This window comes from Malaya genurostris, chromosome 2 (genome assembly GCF_030247185.1).
Source record: "Malaya genurostris strain Urasoe2022 chromosome 2, Malgen_1.1, whole genome shotgun sequence".
Classification (NCBI taxonomy): domain Eukaryota; kingdom Metazoa; phylum Arthropoda; class Insecta; order Diptera; family Culicidae; genus Malaya; species Malaya genurostris.
Genome location: NC_080571.1, coordinates 248305073 through 248319939, shown reverse-complemented (window position 1 = coordinate 248319939; position 14867 = coordinate 248305073). Strand labels below are relative to the sequence as shown.

Genomic DNA, 14867 nt, shown 5'->3' with positions numbered 1-14867 from the left:
CTGCAGTTTTTTTTTAAAATAGAGCTGCGAGCTATCAGCTCACTTTAAAGATTTGATTCACTGGAATAGCTCAGGAGCGAATTGCACATCTCTAAGCTCACTGCAAAAGTGAGTTACATAAATAGCAGACGCGTGACGCCCTCCGTTTCTTGACCATTCATGGTTTCAGCATGGCCATAGTGAAAATGAATCACACGAATAGTACTCAGGATATTCTCATTGGAAAATAAATTAGATTAGGAATATATTTTCCTATCAGTATTGTAAAAGTTTGCTGCATTAAGCTACATATTTCGCATCGGTACAAGATTTCCTAGGTAAAAATAGGTAAAATGATGTATAAATTTTCCAGAAAAGAATAAACCTATGCATTACCTTCTTAAAATTATGAGATTTTATATTTTCTACAACTATTCCAAACAAAGTAAGGATTAAAAAAAACTTGAAACAAGTTATGATTAGAAAACTAGTTTTAAAGGGGTTGTCATAATTCAATAACTAAAACTAACTTTGAAAAGGCCTGAAAAAAAGGTTCCATCGAGCTCCACTTAGATATTTTTTATAGTATTGCGCATATCTGTTCCTATAAATTTTGTAAAAATCAGCTGGATAAAGTTGCATATTTCGCTTCGGTGTAAGGTTTTATGATAGGTAAAAAAGGTAAAATGTTGTATAACTTTGCCAGGAAACAACAAACCTATGCACTACCTTCGACAAAAATGTGGGATTTTTTATTTTCTTCAATTATTCCAAAGAAAGTATGCATGAAAAAATAACTCGAAACAAGTTATAAACAAAAAACAGATTTTAAGGGTGTAGCCATAAAATTCCTTTTAGATCCGAAACGGTGGGACCTAGACTTTTGGTATATTTGACAAAGTAAATTATTTTCAATAGTTCTAAAACTTTGTAGAAGAAAAAAATATCTCTTCAGAAAAAAAAGTTATGGTTGTATTTTTTGTCAAAGCCGGCCATGAACAATTAGGGATCGAATCAAATTACGCGGCATATATTAGTAAATAATTTCTTGAAAGCAACTATATGCATTAAAAGAACGGTTTGGCAGCTACTGATTTATGTCCACGTTTTTATTGATTCGAACCCCAGTGTGACGGTTCAGAATCTGAATTCTAGTCCACCTGTATTCTGAACTCGATTTCATGTTTCCAATTTTGTTTCGAAATTTAGTCTCAGAATACAGGTTTAAAAATTTCAACTTAAAAATCTGGAACTGAATCCTAATTTTAGAGTCTGGAACTAGGTGTTTAGAACTGTTATCTCGACTAGATTTTGGAGCTGAATTCAGTGTTTGGAATTCGTATCTTTCTGATTTAAGAATTCAACTTCAGAATTCCGAAACAAAATTCATGATTTGAATTCTAGATCTGGATTCAGAAACAAAATTTTGCAGCTTCCCATATGAAGCAGAATTTCATAACTGAATTCAGTTTTTGAATTTAAATTTGGTTCCAGAACTCAAGTCACGAATTCAGTTCTATTCTCAAGCGTATTGAATCTTAAATTACAGTACACGATGAATTTTCAAAATTCTGAGCAAAAAAAAATATTTCAATCGTGCTGTGCAGTTCGGTACATCTTCATTCTTAGAATATTTTGAAATCGAACTTAAGAATTCATGAATCTATCGTTTCCCATTACAAATTCTAAATCCTGATTTGAAAGCTCTCAACAATCAATCATTTGATGATATCAATAGAAATTTCTCAAGGAGATTTCTGGGTTCAATTATGCCGATTGAGAAATGCGACACAGGTATTTTAAAATAGTTCAATTTTGACTCCATACAGGTTTTTTAGGAGAACTAAAATTAAACCATTTTGTATCGCTCTCATGCTCTTCCTATAAGGTAAAGACTAGTTATGACTTTCATATGATTAAATATAAATGAAAAAGCAAATTTTCATCTCTAGTAAAAACAATTCAAATTTTAAGTTAAATTTAAAGTTTTAAGAAATATAGTTTTCCTATTTTAAGTAGAAATTACTCCAATTTTAAAAGCTTCATTTCTCAAGTACAAAATGAATAGATGGATGAAAACTCAAATTTTGACCACGTGCACTCTTTTTTTACTGTACTGTACTCAACAGTTGTTATTAATATTCGGAACTGAATTTAGTATTATTATTATTATTATTATGTTGCTTTATTTACCCTCGGTTTTAACCTTACGGTCATTCACCGAGGTAAATGAATTTAGTATTCGTTTTTCACGTCCTCCAGTAATGTCTTTGACATTACCCATCCGCCTTCTCTTTTAGATTCTATACCTCTTAAAAAATCACCCTTCATAAACTACAAACTGAAACTGTTCTCAGATCGGATAAGCCATCTTTGATCAGGTGTTATCTTTAGTTATGATATCATTTGAGTGAGATTTATCAGTAGAATACTTATTGACCATGAAAATGTACCGGCTTATATTGCTTCAAAATTATATAACCCATCTTGTTTTAGGTTACGTTTCAACTGCATAAATGCGAAATAAGTATTTCATATTGGATTAGAAGTGGTTTTGTTTCATTTAAATTGGATTGCTTATGATTCACATAAAATAACTGTTTCGTATTTTATGATAAAAATATTCCTGACTCTTTTATTTTGCGTATTTTGCGTAGTTTCATCGCAGGAAATCCCGTGAAAATTCGCAGGCAGATTTTCAATCGAGGCATGAACCAACTTATTCATGGATGTCAAGCACTCCACGTATTAAAAGTTAACTCATTTTTTTGTGTTGACGCTCCTGTCACCCGGTGGAACCAGTTTCGTCAACCATTCGTCTTGAAAGTGACGGGAGTGAGTCAACTGTTTATTTTTCTCCCCCCGCTGTTCATCACGGCCCACACGTTTTCCGGATGATGTGACGATGGGCCAATTTGATCATCGTGCGAGATAAATGTGTACATGAGCTTCATACGACGCATCATTTATATTCTGGCTGATTGTATATTTTCGTGACTGCCGCTGGCAATCGCGTCACACTGCGTACGATTTTTGGGTGACTTTGCGACATTTCTGTCGCTCTTGGTGGGTTTTTTTTTCATGCGCTCCTGATGGCTCACTGACGATTCAGAGAAGGTGCCAGAAAAAAAACCTTTCCATTGACCCTGCTGATAATGGAGCCTTTTCGAGGTCGAGAAAGATAATATGCAAATTTTGCTCTCTCTCTCTCTCTCTCTCTCTCTCTCTCTCTTCCCTTTGTAATCGCCACATCGAAGCATTCTGGCATCTTGTTTGACAGTAGAATTGCCCACTCGCGATGAAGGGTGATGTCAGATGGGACTAATTGAAAATCATTAGAATTCTAATTTTGTCAGGGATAAATTTAAGATGTAGGCAAAAAATTTACAACGCTGAATAATTCATCGTGAGTTCCGTCGCAAATCTCATTGATCATGCAAAACATTTTTGCTATATCCGGTTTGTTAAGTCTCTAAATGGTTCACCTCCGTGGAATTCATAAGAATCCGAATACTGAAGAAATATTTTCATTTTGTTTCATCAATAATATACTTTTCAGGGGGGAATGTCTTACCATGAATTTCTAGCAAGGATTCGTTATCTCTATTTTACTTCCGCTGCGAAAGCTTTTCATCAACATTTCCTCGCAGGGAAGCCATTTTTCTGTTTACCAACACATTCCACAGAGAATGAATCATCCAGCGAGTCTGAAGCGGAATTCACCTTCCCAGAGGGGAATCCGATGTGGAATTTGCAAACCAAAACCAAACACCGTAGCGGCGTTGTACCGTAAAACTTGTTTTACTTGTTTGCTCTACCATTTCCTGTATGTAAACTACAAATTCTATCCTATCAAAACCGGCTGCCCTCCGCCTCCATCGTTTTTTTTTTGTTGTTCATCTAGAAACCAATTCCGGAAAGCGTCCGTAAAAAAGCACCGAGTAGAAAGTTTGTTTAAATCGATGGTATTTTCTCTTCTTATCACCGGGCGGTACTGATCGAGCGGAAAACGAACCTGCCGCCCGTTTACCGCCCCAACTGCGATACGTTTGATGTTGTTGTGAGCCTGGTAAATCCGGCGAAACAAACACACGCACGAGCGGCTTCTCGTCCGACTCCACCCGGAAGATGTTTTCGATGGATGGATTCGACTTTTCTCTCCACCGGAGTTACGTCCGTGAAATTACAATTTTCTGTATGCCCTCTCCGATGTAAGCTCCCTCGAGGCCACGGTAGATTGGCAAAGCGAAGTCTACGTAAAATTCTTTGATGCTGCAACCTAATAATAATTCTTTGAGAATGTCAACGGACGACTACCCTTATTACTTTATTTTAAAAAGTTGAAAGGCGCCTATTTTGATTAAATACTCAAAAGACATTTAAAATCAGTTTACAACAAAGGATGAATAAATATTTTCTTGTGCATCGCAATGTTCGTGTTTGAGTTGATGCATGCTGGAAATAAAGCTGAAGGAATACACTCAGAATAATTATGTAAATTTATGTCTTCTTAGCTTGACATATCAGATTGGGGGAAAATAAATCCATATTTTCAGAACATGGCAGTAGATTTCGGAAAGTATTGATAATACTGTCATTTCGCACTAACCACTTTTGTGCACGATTAGAAAAAGACTGACGAATGAAATAGTAGAAATGAGAGTTTTCGAAAAAGTTTTCTCAAAGATAGGACTCGAACTCGTGACTTTCTCCGTAGCATGTAAAATACACACAAAATAAGCCCAATTGAACAGATGAATAGAGCATGCTCAACTGTGCATGAAAAATGTCGGTAACGACGCAGATTAATCTTTAGATCACCGAGACCGTCACCGGCCAATAAAAGCACATATTCGCTTGACATGTAAATGGTAAATTCAAACGGTCGCACTAGCAAGCCGTATGAAATTGACAAGTGAAAATTAAATGAGAAACATGTAGAACTAGATCAGTCATATCGGAAAATACAGTTGGTTGATAGAAAAATATGTTTTATCTAAAGTAAATTTCTCTTCGAAAATTGATTGAAAAAAAGCTTAGTCATAATATGTAAATAAGTTATTAAAGTAAAAATTAATAGTTGCATAAAATGGATTTTCATCTACTTGAAACAAAATCTGTTTCACACATTTTCAGTTCACTAAATTTATAATTTTTAGGTCTTGATAACAATAGTCCTCCTCAATACATCAGCTAAAAAAGGCGGGTGGGTAATGTCAGATTTTTTGTTCTTGTTTTTTTTAGTTACTCTAACATGTAGGTGAGTAATTAAATGCTGCTGTATTCTATTCTGAAGGTTACTATAAAAACCTTATCGATTACTATATCGTATGTTTCGTCTTCGACTCGTCAGTACATAACAGTTTATGTAGAACTGTTATTTATCCTAGCAGTTCAACATAAACCGCTAGGCAGACATAAAGTTTCTGCTACTTACAGAACACTTTGTTTATTTGCACCGCAGTTTCGGTTAGTTAACTAGATTTTTTACTTATTCCTCGATTTGACTCGGGTCAAGACCATAAAAGTCATACCGGACCGGCCAACTAGGTAGTATGTAAATGAATTCAATGAATCATGTGCAAAGCATTCGATCTATCACTGCTTGTAGAACACATGAAATTCATGAAAATATACACTTAACTCATAAAATGAGTGAAAAACTGTTGATGTTTGGTGGAAATAATGCTACGTTTATATGAAATGCACATAACAGCGATAATATATATCGTTACCTCTAGATTCTATATGCATTTCACGTGAATCTCACATAGTTTTCCACATAGATTTCAACTGAAACAGAGTTGACCGATTCAAGTGTTTTGCACATACATTTGTGCTGTACTCATTCCCACTAGAAAATGAAGTGTTCAACACTTGTAGTTCGGTTCAATAGCAAAACACATCACATCCAAAGGAAAAACACATCAAAGCTAAGTGAAAAATAATCTCATCTCGCATCTTAGTGAATTTGCACATGAAATCTTGAAACAAATCGCTTTGGTTATGTGTCGAAATAAAAAGCATATTAAATAGTAATGGTATTTACATATGAATCGATCGTGCAAATTTTCATCAGTGTATAATAACGCAATCAATCATTCAACGGGAGGCCAACACGGGACCTTCGTTTGCCGATTTTGAAATAACCGAATGCCATTTTTTTCATTTCATTCAATTCGTTGAACCGAATGCTATTTTTTTCATTCAACAAACCCGGCAGACAGAGGTTCATTGTTGAGCAATTTTTAACATGAGGAGTTGGAGCCCCGTTGGACCAGTTTTACTGTAGAATTTCTGAACTTTTTTCCACTTATTTGTTTAAACTAACAATACATACCTGCGAAATACTTCTACTTCACGTAGAATAACAACAAATTTTCTTTCTATGTAAAGGTAACACTTAATTTTCCGAGAGAAAAAAGGCGGGTGGGTAATGTCAGAGACATAACTGGATGTCGTGAATACGAAAACAACTGACATGTTCCTTAACACTTCCGAATATCAATTAGTTGATCAATTGTATAAATTATGCAAGCATTCCCCTTTTCCACATTTTTCGCAAAAACAAAGAAGTCTTTACTTTTTGTTGAGAGGCTTGTTTTTACCTGATTTCTTTTGTAGCTTTTTCACTAATGGGCGGTCCTAACGGCTATAAAATTAGCAGCATATAGAATTTTAATTTCGATATTTCATTTCGGATTTGCATTTCATTGAAAGAAACTATCAGGATGCTGTACGAGATTCATTCCTGCCTTTCAGAAGGACCAAATTGTGGAACTCACTACGATATTAAACACTGTTCGGAACACTTTCTCGAAAAGCTTCGATTCTATTGGTAGTTAGATTGTATAAATCCTTTCACAAATCGCTGAGCTATAAGCCTTAAAATACGAGAAAGGCAAACGCGCCTTATGAAATATCCTCTTCGATACTCGTTTATACTAAACATTTTAGAAAAGTTTAATTTTGAATTATTTGAGATTATGCCACAACTGAATATTTTATCATAAAATTGTGATCATATGTCCGATGGCATGTAGCAAAAGTTATGTTGATTCGTTAGATAGAACAAGAGATATTCACGATCAAATACTTATCAGAGGGTAAATTTTGAAAAATTTGTGCACCATTGGAAAGGTACTACTTCCACAAATAAAATGCACTGAAAAAAACTAAAAATAGGGTTGTCTATCCAAAGTTATAATGAAAACTGTAGATAGATGGCCTAAGAAAATATGATACTTTTTACAATGATCGTAAATATCTCGAAATTCAAAGCGATGACATGTACATTTTTTTGATTCAAAATATTGGAATCATTACCAGAAACAATGTAGTAATGATCAAAATTATATATCCGCTCAAAGAATCTCAAGAAATTTGGTGCAAATACAGAGAATTTCTATTATTGGGAAAATTTTGCCAAATAAAATCAAATCAACACTTTAAAATTTTATGACATGTATTTTTTCATTATATTAATTGGAAATTTATTATGAACAAAATTTACAAAAAAAAAAACAGAAACTTGAATTTCACTGAAAATTTTAAAAATTTTAGTAAATAACCTAAAACTCTAAAAATAATTATGTTTTTGTATTGGACTTTTGTCCAATAACCAATTTTTATGCACAACCCAAACGGAATTGATTACTACTAAAATTTGTTTTTTTTTGTTTTAGGTTTTCCGTTAAATCTAAAAAAATCGGGAGAATATCGGAAATTTCAAAATCTCTGATATATATTGCTCTCCAACGTTTTTGCAAATCAAAGTGAAAATATTGGAATCCGTTTTGATTTTATCTGTTTCAAAGAGACGTAGAGTTTGTTTTTCATTAATAAAATAAATTTTGAGACAACATAAAAATTTTAAATTGGCTTTTCAATGGCTTTGTACAAGAAGAAATAGATCGAAAAATTATATGAATTTCATATACTAACCCATGGCAAAAGAAAAATACTACAATTTAAGAAAAATATTGCTTGATTTTTGTTTTACAAGCAATTAAAAACAAAAACATATATCTTAAATTTTCCGCTATCCTAAACGACATCAATTATAATCGATAGAATATTAAAATTTAAATATCACAAACTTAGAATTATTTCGGAATGTATAGAATTCGAAAATTATTTAAATTTTCTATTAGTAAACAATTCAGAAGAAGTAGAATTCTGAATTTAGCACAAAAAATCACACGAAATTAAGTAAAACCTGTTTTCATCCACCTAGTTGTGTAATGATGCCTTTCTCATATCTCTCTTATTCTCATATAAAAAATGTATTCTTCAAACAGTTTGATTTTTGAAAAACATGAAAGCTAGTGCATGAACTAGTGTAACCTAAAAAATGAAACAGTTCTCAAATCGGTTAGGCCATCTTTCTCAGTGAAGTGACTATTTCAGGTACTTATGAAACTGGAATCGCCCCGAATATTGGCTTTGCAGCAGCCTTTGCGATTAGCACCAACCAACCAATCTATTTGGAGCTTACAGTTGTCTTCGTCTCGTTAAACAATCTCTTCGTTTGAATGCTTTATACTGAATGAAACCCTGCATCTATGTTATCAGAACTAATTGGCTCAAGTGGCATGTTTCCCTAGTTATTTGGAGATTCGTGCCTTGCCGTAGCTTCTCATCAACTTCCTGATGGGAAGGGAAGGATGAAAGGAACATGGAAGGGAATTGGGAATTGGGTGAGGTGGGAAAACAGCACAAAACATAAAGAAATAAATCGCCCTGCATCCCCGAAAGGATGCTGAACGATCTGCATGTGCCAAAATGCACGGTTGATAAAACCTCCAACCACCAAGAGGCCTTAGAGATTTTACAAAAGCGACACCATTCTGCATTCCCCGAAGAATGCAGAACGATTTCTTCCCGAATATGCACTCGAATTAATTTGACACTTTAGAAGACAAAAATACCTTATTTTCATATATAGCTAATAAATGACTTACATGATACGAATATTTTTCAATGAAAAAACCCAATGTTTGAACATAATTTAAAAAATTTTTAAAAAATATCTCCTCCGTTTTTTTTTATAAACATGCTCGAAAATATTTTCTGTCAAATACAAGAAACGGATTTTTTTTCGTTTGCCTCAATGTTAGATATATCAGTTTAAAAATAACCTGTTTTTGAACTAGTTTTGCTCATAACTTCGGTTCAGAAAACGCTACCTGAATACGCCAGTCATTAAAAATTGGTTTTAACAAACTCTAAAAGATGTTCAAAGATACCTATACGAAAAGTGAAAAATATAAATGCTAGAGCAAAAAATCTGATTTTTTGAGAAACACCCTAAGTTGCTCTTTAAAAAGAGCTGTAACACTAAAACCGTTGCAGATACTACTATAGTGTCCTCAGCAAAGCTGCTCGATATAAGTTTATCTACAATTTTGCCGAAGAACGCAATCCTCTATCTCAATACAATCCGGGAAATAAGTTTCGGATCACCTTAATAATAAGAGCCATCCTAATACCATGTACATCGACATATGGTTTATCTTCACTGATCATTTGTTTTGAAGACATCATAGCTCTATAGTACAAGGTAAAGCCACAAATGTTTTTGTCCCCCTAAATTGTGGATCCGGACCACTGTGCAATGCAATTTAACTCGGAAATTTTAAAATTTCTTATCTTCTACCTATCTAAAAATTCTACGGCAAACCTCCAACAAAATCAGAATTTTAGAAGTTATCAATTGCGTTTGGGTTGTGCATAAAAATTGTTTAGATCGTTTGTCCAATACAAAAATATAACTATTTTTAGAGTTTCAGGTTATTTACTAAAATTTTTAAAATTTTCAGTGAAATCCAAGTTTCAGTTTTTTTTGAAAATTTTGTTTATAATAAATTTCCAACTAAAATAATAAAAAAATATATGTCATAAAATTTTAAAGTTTTGATTTGATTTTGTTTGCAAAATTTTCCCAATAATAGAAATTATTTGTACCAAATTTCTTGAGATTCTTTGAACGGATATATAATTTTGATCATTAATTCATTGTTTCTGGTAATGATTCCAATATTTTGAATCAAAAAAATGTACATGTCATCGCTTTAATTTTTGAGTTATATACAAACATGTGAAAAAAAAATGAATAATTCATATATATTTATAAATTCATCGATTGTTTAATGTTTTCTTTTGATTGTGCAGGAATGGTAGTTGAGCGAAAATTGTAGCTGGTATCACTAGCAATCGAATGATGTGTAAAAATATATAGGTCATCGCTTTGAATTTCGAAATATTTACGATCATTGTAAAAAGTATCATCTTTTCTTAGGTCATCTATCTACAGTTTTCATTATAACTTTGAGTAGACAACCTTATTTTTAGTTTTTTTTTCAGTGCATTTTATTTGTGGAAGTAGTACCTTTCCAATGGTGAACAAATTATGAAGATCGGTCGACTTACAAAAAAGTTATGACTCGGATAATTTGAGGTTCTCAATATCCGATTCGCGATGCAGGTGCCGCATGAATGCAGATAGGGCACATTTTGAGCTTGAAAAAAAACTTAGAACGGGACAAATCAGATTTTCATTAGTTTTTCCTAAACGATCGTCAAAAATGATATACTTGAAATAATCTACAAACTTCACAAAATTTGAGGGTGTAAAATTGATCGAAATTGGTCAAGTAACAACTGAGCTATGATAGCTCTAAGTTACCGTTCCAACTTTTTTTAGGCTTGGTATTAGAAGTGTTAAAATCATAGAGAGTCCGGGTTTTGTCCAGATGATCAAATGACTTTTTTGTTTGTATTTGGTTTTGATAGGTTTTAACCATAGGGTCATTCTCCTCTTCGGGTCAGAAAAGTTTTCTGAACCTATGTGCGGGTTTGGGAATCGAACCTAGGTAGACTGCGTGGAAGGCATCTACTTATCCATCACGCTATACCCATTCCCTACGATCAAATGACATTTTCAGGTTTTTACCTTGTAACTTTGTTTACTTAATGTCTTTCAGCTCATCCTAAAACAGAATCTCTTTTAATTGACGCAAAACATTGTAGACATTTGATCTAGCAAACCCGTATATGAAACAAATGAACGAAATAAGTTTCTGCTTACTCTGTTTTTTATAGATTCCTCTAGAACGGCAGCCCCTGACGTATTTAAACTTTTATCACTCAATCTGTGAACTTCAAGCTAGTCGAATTTAACTAGACTAATACCTGTATTGGAACAGCTTCGTTCATTCAAACGAAGTATTCAACAGACAAGTCTCCCTTTGAGTACTAAGTAAAACTGAGATACTAATTTTTTCGATCTGTATCCCGATTTCGAGTCTGGATTTGTATTAGGAATATGAATAAATTCATGCCATTTTTTCGGTATATGAAACTTCATTGACAAAAGCCTGTTTTAATCCACCTAGTGGTGTACTGATTCTGTCCCGGGTTGGCGGTTCAATGCATAGGACTTCAAAATAATTTTCTTCGATTCTTAAAAGAATTACCGAAATCGGTTTGTTTGACCGTCTACTGATAAAAACTATCAACTGGAGAATTGTTTTACGTTTTTACACTTTTTTCAGTGATGGTATAAAATTTTTAACACACTTTACCCTATATTGCCGGATCCGGATGAAATTCAATAATAACGTATGGGACCACAGGACCTTTCATTTGAACCTAAGGCCATATATTTTCATTTTTTTTGTACATTTAACCAGATAACTTCGGAACAGAAAGTCGGATCCAAATAATATACAGGAATTTTGTATGGGACCACAAGACCTTTCATTTGAATCTAAGTTTGTGAAAATCGGTCAGCCTTCTCCGAGAAAAGTTAGTGCAAAAAAACGTTACATACACACATACGCACATACACACACAAATATTTTGCGTACTCGTCGAAATGAGTCGAATGGTATATGAAACTCGGCCCTCCGGGCCTCGGTTCAAAAGTCGATTTTCACAATGATTGCATATCCTTTCTATATGAGAAAGGCAAAAATGTTTACAAATTCAACACTGTCCTTCTCTACCCACTACTTTTTCCCACCATTCAATTCACGTATACCATTTTCAAAAATTCATCCTGTTTGGCCGTAATTTACGAATCGATCAATTTTTTGACTTCATCATAATTGGAAAAGTGCTGGTCAGCCAGGCCAAGCTGCATCGACCGGAACAAATAATAATTGGAGGGAGAAATGCCTGCGCTATTCGGCGGGTGGGATAAGATCTGCGTAATGGACCCACTTTTTATCGCCAATAACAATTCGATGGAAAAAACTCTTTTCTTTTGTACCGTCGAATCAGTTGTACGCATGTTAGAAAACGACGTTTGACGTCTCTTGTCTTCAATTCATACAGCACCGAATTACGTACTTTTTGGATAATTTCTATTGCTTTTAAACGTTGACAAAGGGCTGAGTAACTTAAAGTGACTTTGCAAGTTTTTCTTACGTTTACGAAGGGTTTAGATCGATCAATTGCTCCAATTTCTTCATCTTCAAACTTTGGTGGCGCTCTGGCTCGTTATTCGTTCCAAACCGAGAAAAACCACGTCCGACACGTGAGCTATAGCATGCTCACCATATGCTCCACTCAAAATTCGATTACTTTCAGCGGCTGTTTTCTTCCTATTGAAATAACTTCCTACTCAAGCAATTTATTCGCAATAAAACTCAAAATGTCCATAGTACAAAAGTTTTGTTCGCTTCAGCTAAATGTAGTATTACCGGTGCCAAAATCTATACTGCTGGTTAAAGAAATAATTTCGCTGCAAATTTTGAGTGAAAAATACACTACGCTGTCATATCAAACCAAAGAATTTATACCAAAAAGGAACGCATCGACTTTCGTTCTATGGTTTGAACCAATTCATTAAGAAATGAATGGGGTCTCACTAAGTGAAAAAAATCCAACTTACTTGAATGAGAAGCCCTACTGGCCTATGTTGGTTATGCAATAGCCGGTACCAAACGGTCGTCCTTTCCATAGATTTTTATCAGAGGAAAACAGGGTAAAACTAATCAAACTTTCACAATTTTTTAAAGTCAAATTTGCAACATGAAAAAACGATTTCAATTGAATTATGCTTGTCCTATGTTTTTGATTAATTAATTGAATTTTGCTAAGTATCATGTTATCAAATAAATCGATTTTTTGGTTCAAATTCAGACCTGATTGAATCATTAGAAACAGTTCGATTATCACTAACCTATGCAATCAACCGGTAAAAAACATTCATTGGTGGTCCGTCTGTCCCCCAGATTCCTTATGCCGTGCCATTTACAGCAGCTGAAGGAGACACTTTTTCCGACCGGAACTATCGTTCGCATCATCGTGGAGAATACCGGCGAATGGCTGTTTCTGGTATAGAAGCCTCTAATCACGGATTATGTGGTGTTTGGTTGCTGTTTTTACAGCGAACTTTTGACTGCAAAAGACCATTCCCGACAACCGTAGTGAATTTGATTCAAAAAAAAAAGCGGTGATTGTGGTTGTAGATGAAATCGAAATCCTGCTACATTTCACATTTTTTTTTTGTTTCAATTATAGAGGCTTTAACATCTTAGGTCATTCGCCTCTTCGGACCAGAAAATCGTTCTGACCCTATGTGCGGGGTTGGGAATCGAACCCAGGCGGGCTGCGTGAAAGGCATCGACTATCCCATCACGCTATACCCGTCCCCTACATTTCACATTCTAATTAACTAGTATGTTTCCTGTGACGCTGTTTTCTGTCAATTATTACTGCGTGTTTGAGCAATAGAATATCAATAGACAGAATTATCTTTCGGTCTATCGTTTCGAACGACAAACTACCTGCTAATCCACCTAACAAGGCGATGTAAGTATCCTTCCATGCACTATCTTTGGTTGTGTGCTATCCTTAGAAATTTGATGACACTATTTTGATAAGTTGATTTGAAACTTTTTCTTGTGAGTAGGATTAAACACATGTACTGTGCTGTGACTAATGCTAGTTTCACTCGAGAATACTTAAACTGACCCAGGGTAGTTTCATCAAACAAACATTTTTCACGAAACTGTGTTGGGTTCGCATTCAAAAATCAGTTTCGAAACTGACTCGATTTTCTGTTCAATAACCAGGTTGAAACTGTGTTAGGATTTAGATTTTTGTTCGATGTTCGCTTACCAAATCGATGCTACCACAGCTCAGGGTGGTGAAAATGGTAAACGCGTATGCACGGTTTGCATAAGAACGCAGGTTCGAGGCAGGAGCCTTTAAGTGTATCTTTTTTTTTTCAAAAAATCATATTTTCTGTGAGTTTCTCATTCATTTGGCTTCTTCAATATGTAATTTTTCCACGCAGTCATTGTAAAACTGAACTTAGTTATGGGAACTTTACGTCAAACCAACTAAAAATCATAAAACTTTATACTAGCTTTCGACGTTTGATGCATTTTAAGACAAAAAAAGTTTCTTCAGTTTTGTGGTTATTTTTACGCGAATTTCCGATAATCTGCGTTTTTTTTTTCACCGTATGTATTCGTTACGTAAAAAAAGATCTCAGTACTTATTTATTGTTGAAGATTTCAGATATTAAAGAAGTCCTCAAGTAGTCGAAAAGAAAAGAACAATTTTAAAAGAAGAATTTATAGTTCACGAATTGCTGCTTTACATTGACACAGACATATGCAAAAACTTTGGGTAACACATATACTAAACTGTTGAAGGCAGCCCTAATAGAGGTTCCGATTATTTCAGAGGTATGTTTTTGTGTGTTCCACATATATTTATTTGTATCGATGTGAAATATACTGTTTAATATAATTCGTGGAAAATTTTAGATGCGCTGAGAAAGGTTTTCTATGTTGTTGGTGTTAGTTGACGAGAGGTACTGGCCAAGATCATTCAATGTTTCTCTCGAAGGCGAAGGCTCAGCAGAATGC

The 14867-nt window shown here is 34.3% G+C and overlaps 1 protein-coding gene across 12 annotated transcripts in view; it reads left to right on the top strand.

Moving 5' to 3' along the window:
• Positions 1-14867, top strand: part of LOC131428837 (uncharacterized) — a 505952-nt gene that overhangs the window by 342622 nt on the left and 148463 nt on the right. The window lies entirely within an intron of this gene.